Source organism: Sorex fumeus, unplaced genomic scaffold (genome assembly GCF_029834395.1).
Source record: "Sorex fumeus unplaced genomic scaffold, SorFum_2.1 ptg000122l, whole genome shotgun sequence".
NCBI classification, from domain to species: domain Eukaryota; kingdom Metazoa; phylum Chordata; class Mammalia; order Eulipotyphla; family Soricidae; genus Sorex; species Sorex fumeus.
In genome coordinates, this window is record NW_026606179.1 from 27,644,833 (window position 1) to 27,655,478 (window position 10,646).

At 41.0% G+C, this 10,646-nt stretch overlaps 1 pseudogene; it reads right to left on the bottom strand.

The window, feature by feature from the left end:
- Positions 1-471: 471 nt before the first annotated feature.
- LOC130043674 (fizzy-related protein homolog) lies at positions 472-10,261 on the bottom strand (annotated as a pseudogene).
- Positions 10,262-10,646: the final 385 nt, after the last annotated feature.

A 10,646-nucleotide genomic window follows, 5' to 3' on the forward strand; every position in this document is an offset into this window, starting at 1 on the left:
TTTCCTAGACTATATATAGCCAGGTTTACAACAAGGGGAAAAGTTTTAAAAGTTTTTGATCATGGAACATATGACTCATCTTGACAAAAGAGACAAACAGCAATTAATAGTACTTTACTTAGGCCTTCACTTTGCTCTGCCATAGGTAGTCAAATTTTCATAGATAGTGTTTGCCAACTGGAACTAAAACAGAGATTTAATACCAAACTGATAGTTCACAGACCATATTTGGCGAAAGGGCATATTTTGTTCAGTCTCACATAGTAAGTATGTGCATGCTCTAATTAATTGGAAATAATCAGAAGACCTGATGTAAGCCTAGCAGAAGAAGACTACTCAAAGACTTGGCAACACCATGTCCAATTTCCTTCTCAATCTGATCCAACACAGCAATGTATAGTCTTATTACATTAGGTGCACATAAGTCCTAATCACACCTTATATTGTAGTGACTCTTCTAATTTGATCATCCTACTGATCAAGTTTGACACCCGTGATGATGGCCTCTCCGTCGGGAGACATGGTCAGGTAGAGGGTGCGGTAGGGGTGGCCGGAGAGCTTGGCCACCTGCGTGAGGGAGGGGTACTTCCACACCAGGATCTGGTTCTGCGAGTAGCCGTGTGTGCTCACCAGCTCATTGGCGTGCTTGGACCAGGCCAGGTTGCAGACCTGGGAGCCAGTGTCAATGCACTGCCAGTGGCTGCCCTGTCAGAATGTTCCAGAAGCAGATGCAGCGGTCTGCGGCCAGCAGCCTGTGCTGGTGCGGGGACCAGGCGATGGCCTTCACAGCGGGCAGGTGCTCGGTGTACTGCTGCACGGGGCTCAGACTCGAGTGATTCCAGACCAGCAGCTTGTTGTCATTGCCTCCCGAGGCCAGGAGCTGGTGGTCTGTGGACCACTTGAGGCCGCACACTTCCTGCCGGTGGCCTTGCAGCCGCTGTTCGGCCTGCAGCGGCGGGGTGCGCACGTTGGGGTCACACCCACCAACTGGCCCCCTGGCGCTGTGTAATCCCATCAACGGCCAAGACTCAGAGACTATAAAAACCAGCTCCCGTAACCACGCGGCCGCATTCGCAGCCGTGACATCTTATTATGACATCTTATTAACTCACTCCTACTTTGGACAAACTGGCAGGCTACTGAATGTAGCCTGCCCACACGGCAGAGTCTGGCAAACTCGTGGCGTACCCAATATGCCAAATACCAGTAACAATGATGGGTCTCATTCTCCTAAAGAGCCTTGAATATAATCTCAGGGCTAGGATGAAAGAGACGTTACTGGGACCTGCTCGAGGCAATTGACGAATAACAGGATGATTTGTGATTTGTGACTGATCAAGTTCATTCAAGCATTTTAGTTTAAAATCTCTACACTACAAGGGAAGTGCAGTGATTTTAAATTAATATATTTTAGTAAGTTTCAAAATAATATAGAAACATTTAATCCAATGTATTTAAAAGAAATGATCTATACTTTTTCTCTTTCTCTGTGTCGAAGATCTCACCTTCCTGGTGCCTGGGCTTTCACAGCTTCTTCTTTTTGAAGTAAGCATCAGTGAGATGTTTTGGGATTTTCACACCACTGAGATCAACTTTGGTGGAGGTGATGATGACAAATTTCTGGTGTGCTCTACACAGGGGGGTGCGATTGAGGCCCAGAGGCCCAGTCACAAGCAATAGGCCACTGCCCAGCTGCTTCAGGAAAACCACACTCACCCCGACCCTATTCAGTGTTAAAAGTATAATGTGTTTAGGCTTAGATTTACACAACTCTCAAGGACCCGGATTCGATTCCTCCACCCCTCTCCGAGAGCCTGAAAGCTACCGAAAGGATCTTGCCCACACGGCAAAGCCTGGCAAGCTACCTGTGACATATTCGATATGCCAAACACAGTAACAAGTCTCACAATGGAGATGATACTGGGCCTGAGCGAGGAAATCGACTAACAATGGGAAGACAATGCTACAGTGATCTATACTTAACATGTATCCTACGTAGAATTCACAAAAATAAAAACACAAAACAACAACAACAACAACAACAAATTAGAACCATAAAATTAATGTATCTGGTAAGGGAATATATTGTATTATGAAAAAATAATCTAAACAATAAAACACAAAATGCATAACTAAGCATTTTTAACTCTTCTGTGATTCACTCTTAAAGCTTGAATTGGCACAGAGAATATAGAAGTTAAGATGGTTGTTTGGCATACAGCTAACCCCAATTCAATATCTGACACAGCATATAGTCATCTGAGCACTTTCAGGATTTATTCCTGAACACAGAGCCAGAAATAAACCCTGAAAACCACCAGGTATGACAACAAATATAGATAGATAAATAAAAATTAAATTAGAATGTGATAAAAATAGAATGTGAAGACCCTCTTGATATGTTCTAGGATCTCACCACAAAGATCATTCAAAACCATTCATGACCATCAAATACTTTTAACCTTCACTGTAGACCTGGGACTTCTCTCCTGTGTAATCCCTGCTGCCTTTTTGGCTTTCAGATCTAACCTTCCAAAGGATGAATTCCACAAACCTTTAAAGTAGTCGCCTGCCCAGTAGACTGGCTGTCATGCCCACAATTTGCCTCCAGGTGCCATCTTAGTGCACCAACAGCCCTGGCCCAGAGACTCCCAATTGAATGCCCAAATGAATTAGTGCCATACAGAGATGTCTCTGGAACCCAACCATTTACAATCTAGAAATTTACATTGACAATTGGGGCTGTGAAAGCTCTCATGATATTCAAAATGAGCAATGGAAAAAAAATTATCTAGCGTCTTCCCATGGCACGTAGGCTTGAATAGTGGTTAGAAATTTTGAGAAAAGTATAATGCCCAAAATGAGAGAGAGAGAGTATTAGGGAAATTGTCTGCCATAGAGGCAATGTGAGGACTGGAATGTGAGTGGTGGAAGATATGCACTGGTAGAAGGATGAGTGTTTCATAATGACATGGCTGAATCTCAAACATGAAAGCTTTGTAACTCTATCTCATGGTGATACACTAAAAAAAAAAAGTAATGTGGAGTTCATGCCCAATTCAATCAGTTTAATCAATGGCTGAACAAATAGTACCACTCCTACATTATTGACCCCTTTATCACTTGACATCCTGTTACTCATCGATTTGCTCGAGTGGGCACCAGTAACGTCTCCATTTATCCCTGTCGAGTGCTAGTGTAGCCCAGAGGTGTCTGCTCGTTCCAGGAACATAAAAAGCCTCAAACTGATTGTTCAGTGTCTTGATGAAGAAGTCTGACCATCTTGTAGGTGGGCAGATACACGATCTTTTGACGTCCCATGGAATCCAATCGGTAATGGCTCTAGTCCAGCGGTCGTCTCCAAATCTCTTTTTGGGTCACACCTGGCGATGCTCAGGGGTCTACTCCTGGCTCATGCACTCAGGAATCACTCCTGGAGGTGCTCTGGGGACCATATGGGATGCTGAGAATCGAATCTGTATAGGCCACGTTGGCTGTGTGCAAGGCAAATGCCCTACCGGCTGTGCTATCGCTTCAGCCCCTCCAAATCTCATTACATGTCCAGCCCATCTGATTTTTGACGCCTTGGCAAACAAGACAGCATCCTTGATTCTTGATCGTCAATGGAGGTCGGAACTCTGGATTCTTTCTCTCACTTGAGTGAAGTGTGATACTCCAAGCATAGGTAACGGTAAAGGTAAAGGCCCTCCCGTTGTTCATCGATTTGCTCGAGCGGGCTCAGTAACGTCTCCATTGGAGACTTTGTTGTTACTGTGTCTGGCATATCGAATACTCTCGGTAGCTTGCCAGGCTCTCCAAGAGGGGCGGAGGAATCGAACTCGGGTTGGCCATGTTGGCTGCATGCAAGGCAAACACCCTACCGCTGTGCTATCACTCCAGCTCAAGCATAGCTCTTTTGATTTTTCTTTGGGAGACCCGAATGGCCTTCTCATCCTGTTTTCGTAGGGCCCAGGTCTCTGGGGTGTATGTTAATGCAGGAAGAACAGTGGAATCAAAGAGATGTGCCAGAGTCAGAGGTTCTTCGTCCTCTTAGCTATTTCTTTGATGCTCTTGAAGGCATTCCAAGCCGCTCTCTTCCTCCTGCGCAACTCAGGTGTCAGGTCATTCATCATGTTGACTTCTCGACCTAGGTACACGTAACTGTTGCATTTGGAGATGATCATTCTGGTGAGAGCAAATGAAACTTCAGGAATGAGACCATTTCTCATAATAATGCCTACATTATTAAAAAATAATAAAAATTGAAAAATAAAGTCCTTTCAAATAAGAGCAGACAACTTTAAGAGACACATTGCTTACTCATCTTCTTGCATATTAAATTAAATAACAAAGCATGAGATGACACAAAACATGTTTAAAGTAGTACATTCACAAATGTAAATCATGAAAAACAGTTGAATATAGATATGTTAATGTATAAATAGATGTGATAATATTAATTACTGGCTGTTTTCAAAAAGGGAATTATTAAAATTGCTATTTACCTTGAGTTAAAGTTCAGGATTATGGCTGAGATTTCTTAGAAATCTTTCTCTAATCCACACAGGATCACTTGTGTGAATGTACAGCCAGACCTAACACAATGGTCCTTGGAATTTTTCTGAGAATTATTTAGGAAAATTATGTATGTAGGTATTTCTGTCTCTGTCTCTATCTGTCTCGATCTCTCCTCTTTTCTTTTGGACATTATGGTTCGCAATACAGATACTGAAAGGTTATCATATATATTTCTTTACCTACTTTGCTCTACCCTACTGCTGTACTATTGCTCCAGCCCGTGACTTATTCAATATGCCAAAAACAGTAACAAGTCTCACTTAGTGTTCTTGGAGCGAGTAGATGCCATTGGGCTACACTAGCACATGACAGGGATGAATAGAGACATTACAGGTGCCTACTCGAGCAAATAGATGAACAATGGGACAATAGTGATACAGTGCTACGGAAGCTCAGTTTCTATATTTTTGAGGAATACCCATATTGTTTTCAAAAAAGGCTGGACCAGTTGGCACCTTACTAACACATCTCCTCACATCCCATTCAGCACTGTTTGTTCTTGTTCTTTTTCTTTTTGATGTGTGCCAGTCTCTGTGGAGTGAAATCATCTCATTGTTGTTTTGATTTGCATCTACCTGATAATTAATGATGTAGAGCATTTTTTCATGTGCCTTTTGGCCATTTGAATTTCTTCTTTGAGGAAATTTCTGTTCATTTCTTTTCCCCATTTTTTGATAGGATTGGATGTTTTTCCTTGTAAAGTTCTACCAGATTCTTATATATCTTTGATATTAACTCCTTATCAGATGAGTATTGGGTAAACAATTTTTCCTATTCTGTGGGGTTTAACTGGTTTTTTTTTTGAGGTGCAGAAGTTTGTTAGTTTAATATAGTCCCATTTGTTTATCTTTGCTTCCACTTACTAGGTGAATGGTGTTTCATCTTTGAAGATGTATGGCTTCAATGTCACAGAAGATTCTGCCTATTTTTTTCTACACGTATTTTATAGATTCAGGTCTGATGTTATCTAATTAATTGTATTGATAAAACATTTGTATTTAGAATGGATACGTATTTCACAAAATCATATATGAATTAATTTCTTTCCACATCCCTGTAGTAGCACTGTAGCACTGTCCTCCTCCCTTTGTTCATCAATTTGCTCGAGTGGGTCCAGTAAAGTCTCCATTGTGAGACTTGTTGTTACTGTATTTGGCATATTAAATATGTCATGGGTAGCTTGCCAGGCTTTGTCGTGCGGGCGAGATACTCTCGGCAGCTTGCTGGACTCTCTGAAAAGGGCTGAGAAATTGAACCCAGGTCACCGGGGTCTGCTGCATGCAAGGAAAACATCCTACCGACTGTGCTATTGCTCCAGCCCTATCCCTGTTGTATAATCATAAAATGATATGTTAAAGATTATAAAATTTCTTGGTAAATCCTCTGTAGAACTCCCACTACCCAGTAGAATTAAAAACCTGTACTGAAGAGCTAACAGCTTGGAAAATAAAAATCAGCAATTAAATGTATCACATTTATACCGAAACAGAAAACACCAGCTTACAAGAACAGCTTAAATAGAATTGAAGGAAACATTTAAAACTGTTTTTTCAGACTATCATACAATTTAAATACTTCTTTTTGTTTGTTTTATTTTTTTTGTTTGTTTTTGGGTCACATTCGTCGATGCTCAGGGGTTACTTATGGCTCTGCACTCAGGAATTGTTCCTGGTGGTACTTGCGGCACCATATGAGATGCAAACTATTGCTGCAATCCCATAATTTAAATAGTTTTGTATCTTGATTAAGAAAATATTAACATAAAGGGTTTGACATGTAACAACGTGTTAGTAATCTCTTATACAAGAGCTTAATGGCTCCAGGCTGAGGTACAACAATCTTCACACACATTTTTTAAAAGGAAATCTTTTTTGATCATCTTTTAGAGAATTAATAACAGCAGGCTATTATTTTGTATAAATTATTTTGTATAAGTGATTTATACAAAATAAACTATTTAGGGCCTGCTATTGAGGTAGGCTTGGATAGTGTTTGGGAAAATTGGAAGTAATGGTGGTGAGGTGTAATGGTGGTGGGATTGGTGTTGGAATATTGAATGTAATATATTGCTGTGAACAACTTTATAAAAATAAAAATTAAAAAATAAATAAATAGTTTTGTTATTCATTAAGGACTTCAATTTAGTAACTGTATTTGGGGTAAAAAGTTTTATAAGTCAGTTTAGTCTATTTGGACACTATAGAACACATTTATTTAAGAACACATTTATTTAAGAATTTATTTAAGATCACATTATTTAAGAACTCATTAGCTAAAAATCAGATATGAGTAAAATCTATGAAGGTTTTTTATTTTTTCTGCCTTATTTTACTAAGCACAATACCCTCTTGGATACCCCATGGTGTGACAAATGGCATGATTTAATTGCTCTGTCTGCCTATAGAACCACCATTATTATAGGGTCAGACCCTATTAAGATCAGGGCTTACTCCTGACTCTGCACTCAGAGATCACTCCTAGTCAGGCTCTGAGAACCTTATGTGGTAATGGGGGTAGGGGACGTCAAACCTGGACTGGCTGCCTTCAAAACAAGCACTTTACCTGTTTTACTATTTCTCTAAGCCAATTTAATATTTCTAATAGCTAATGAATGAATGGTATTTCACTGAATGTACAAAAGTTATAAGTAATACATATTCTTTATTCATTTTTCAGCCAGAGGGCACTTGGGCTACTTCTATTCATTGGCTGAAATAAACATGAGGATATATAAATATCTTTGAATTAATATTTATGTATTTTTTCAAGTTGGTAACCCAAAGTATGATAACTGGAACATATGAGATATCTATTTTTAATTGACTTAAGACTCTCCTTACTGTTTCCCAGAATAGATGCACCAATTTACATTCTTGGCAATGCTGTACAAATCTTCTATTCTTTCCAAATCCTCTCCAGCACCTTTTATTTCTTTTCTTTTGGGTAACACCTGGAAGGGAAGGAAGGAGGAGGATTCATTCAGTGGTAAAAGTGTGGTGAGAGATAAAGATGGAGCTGTTGTATATCATGAAATATTCAGTTTGGAATACTTATCCAAAGAATATGAAAGATAATGCTGCAAAAATTTATTTCTATCTCAATGTTTATTGCAGCATTATTTATAGTAGCTAAAATATAGAATCAGCAGTAGAGAGTTAAGAAAATTGACTTATTTTCACATTAAATATTTTTTGTGTTTATTTCTGCTATATGTAAGGCAACATGGTTGCAATAGTGATAACATTAATACTTCGATCTCTAAAGTTATTGCATCTTTTTATTTATTTATTTATTTATGTTTTGCTTTTTGGGTCACACCCAGCAATGCACAGGGTGCATGCACTCAGGAATTACTCCTGGCAGTGCTCAGGGGACCATATGGGATGCTGGGAATTGAACCCAGGTCAGCAGTTTACAAGGCAAACACCCTACCTGCTGTGCTATCACTCCAGCCCCAAGTTATTGCATCTTCACTACCAAAGTTCCAAAGCGATTTTGTCTTTATATCACTTCTGGTACACTTCTTCCTGCCCAAACTTCTCTCTTCTTGCCACTTAGTAACCTAAGTTCTGTCTAAAGTATTCTTATCATTAGGTACTATTCCTCTTGCTTTGCTTATTTATATACCACTTATAAGTGACATCAATTTGGCATGTTTTTGCAAAGAAATAGTATTCCTCGCATAGAACAGTATAGAAAAAATTTTGTTACTTAGGGAAAAATGGAAATAATTGGTTTATGTGAAGCCAAATAAATAAAAAGATAAAAGTAAGTATTTGATTATTTCACCTATGCTTGTAATATGTAGTATAAGAATATAAACTTGATTGACAAAGAAAATAAAAATACAAGTGAACTTTTCTTTTTAGCAAACAATTTTCAAGTATTTCTCAAGAAACATTAATTTCTTTTTTAAAATTTTATAATTTTTAATTGAATCCATATTAGCACTTGGCAAAGTGTTGCTGACCCAGAAGCTAGGGGTCACCAGGTGATCCCAGCAGTGTTTGGTGGGGATTAGGGATGGTGAGGGTCATGAGATGTCATGGATCAAACTCTGGAGCCTCACACACTTATAAGTGCCCAAAATCTGAGCTCTTGTCTGCTCCCAAAGCAGTCAGCATATTTTGGGACCAAATCACTTTTGCTTTCTAGAAAATGTGACTCCAAGAGGCTTACCTGTTTTAAATATTAAAGAGAGCATTCTGAAGAAAGAAGGACAGAGGGTGCCACAATAGGTCCATCATTCATTACTTCCTTTGTGGGGGAAGACACACCTGGTGGGGTTCAGGGCTTTGACTCAGGGATCATTCCTGGAAGCCTTGGGGGCGCATATGGGGTGCTGGGGATGGAACCAGGCATGCAGTATGCATGGCCAGCACTCTATTCACTCTATCAACACTCTGGCCCACATGTTTGTTTTTTATTTTTTTGGTCAGGAGTGGCCTCCTGGGCCCCCTGGCACTACTTGGGAAGCACCCCGAAGTTAAAAAAAAAAGTTCCTTTCCTGATATTAAAGAAATATAAAATCATCACTACTCACTGTCCTTTTCTTGGGGGGGGGGGGTCACACCTGGCAATGCTCAGGGCTTACCCTTGGCTTCTTGCCCAGGTGTCATTCCTGGTGAGGCTCAGAGGACCATATGGAATGCCAAGGATTGAACTCAAGTTAGCTACATGTAAAGCAAGTGCCTATCTGCTCTGCCATCTCTTTGTCCCCTATTCATTGACCTTAAATTTTAGTCTTAAAAGTTGTTTACTGATTACAGTCATTTTCTGAGTTGGTGTTTTCTATCCACTGTGTTCTCATATAGCAAAAGAAATAATTCATGGGTGAGTGGCTATTTTGAGTCCCTTTAGGAATATATAGTACCACAGGGGCTGAAGCGATAATACAAAGGGTAGGGTATTGGCATTCCCCACGGTCAACCCGGGTTCAATTCCCGGCATCCCATATGGTTCCCTGAGCACTGCCAGGACTAATTCCTGAGTGCAAAGCCAGGAGTAACCCCTGATCACCAGGTATGATTCAAAAAGCCAAAAATAAAGAAGGAAAGAAAGATATACAGTACTAGAAAGATACTCCATGGGTTAAGGTGCTTGCCTTGTATGTGACTGACCATGGTCCCCTGTCGCAGACATGGAGGTAGCCTCAGCTTTACTGGCTGTGACCAAACCCCTCCACCTGACCCTACCCCCCACCCCCGAAAAAAAAGAAACCATAACAGAAAGTCCATTCTGAGCAAGAGAGGACACACACTGTGGTCTAGGGGCCCATTTGGGAACAGTTCTCTGTCTGCAACGTGAGCGCTCATGCCTGTGTTCAGGGAGAGCTGGCAGGGGCGGGTTTTGTGCTGAATGTGGCTCCCATGATCTGAGGCGTTGGATACTTGAGTGAGACACTGGGCCTGCAAAGGTAGGAGACAGTAAAGTCACGTGTGAAAGCAGACACTGACGTGCCCGAGGGGAGAGAGCCCAGTCAAGCAGCGGGGATAAGATGCCAGAGCACAGCCCTTGACCAGGTGTCAGTCATGACACCAGCCTGCACAGCAGGAAAGCTCGTTTTCCCTTGAATTATGCCAATCTTCTGGCTGGCCGCCTCCGGGCCCCTCTCCATTTGGTTGGGGAACGCCACCAGCAGCACCACGCAGACTGTAAACTCTCCAGGACAAAGTCTGTGCATACCTAAACCTCAGTGTGGGGCCTGGAGTGTTGCCGGCATGAAACCCACGTTCCAAAGGCTGACTGAACATCCCAAGCGGCCTAAAGTGATGCTCGTTTACCTCTCCCGTTGGTGTCACATTGAATCAGAATTTGCCTTGTTAAATAGAATTTTAATCACTGTGTAGCAATGAATTACCTATTTATTATGTCATCTTCGGGCTGGAGTGATAGCACAGAGGGTAGGGCATTTGCCTTTCACGTGGCTGACCTGGGTTTGATTCTTCCGTCCCTCTCGGAGAGCCGAGCAAGCTACCGAGAGTATCTTGCCCGCAGGGCAAAGCCTGAGAAGTTACCCGTGACTTACTCGATATGCCAAAAATAGTAACAGCAAGTCACAATTTGTT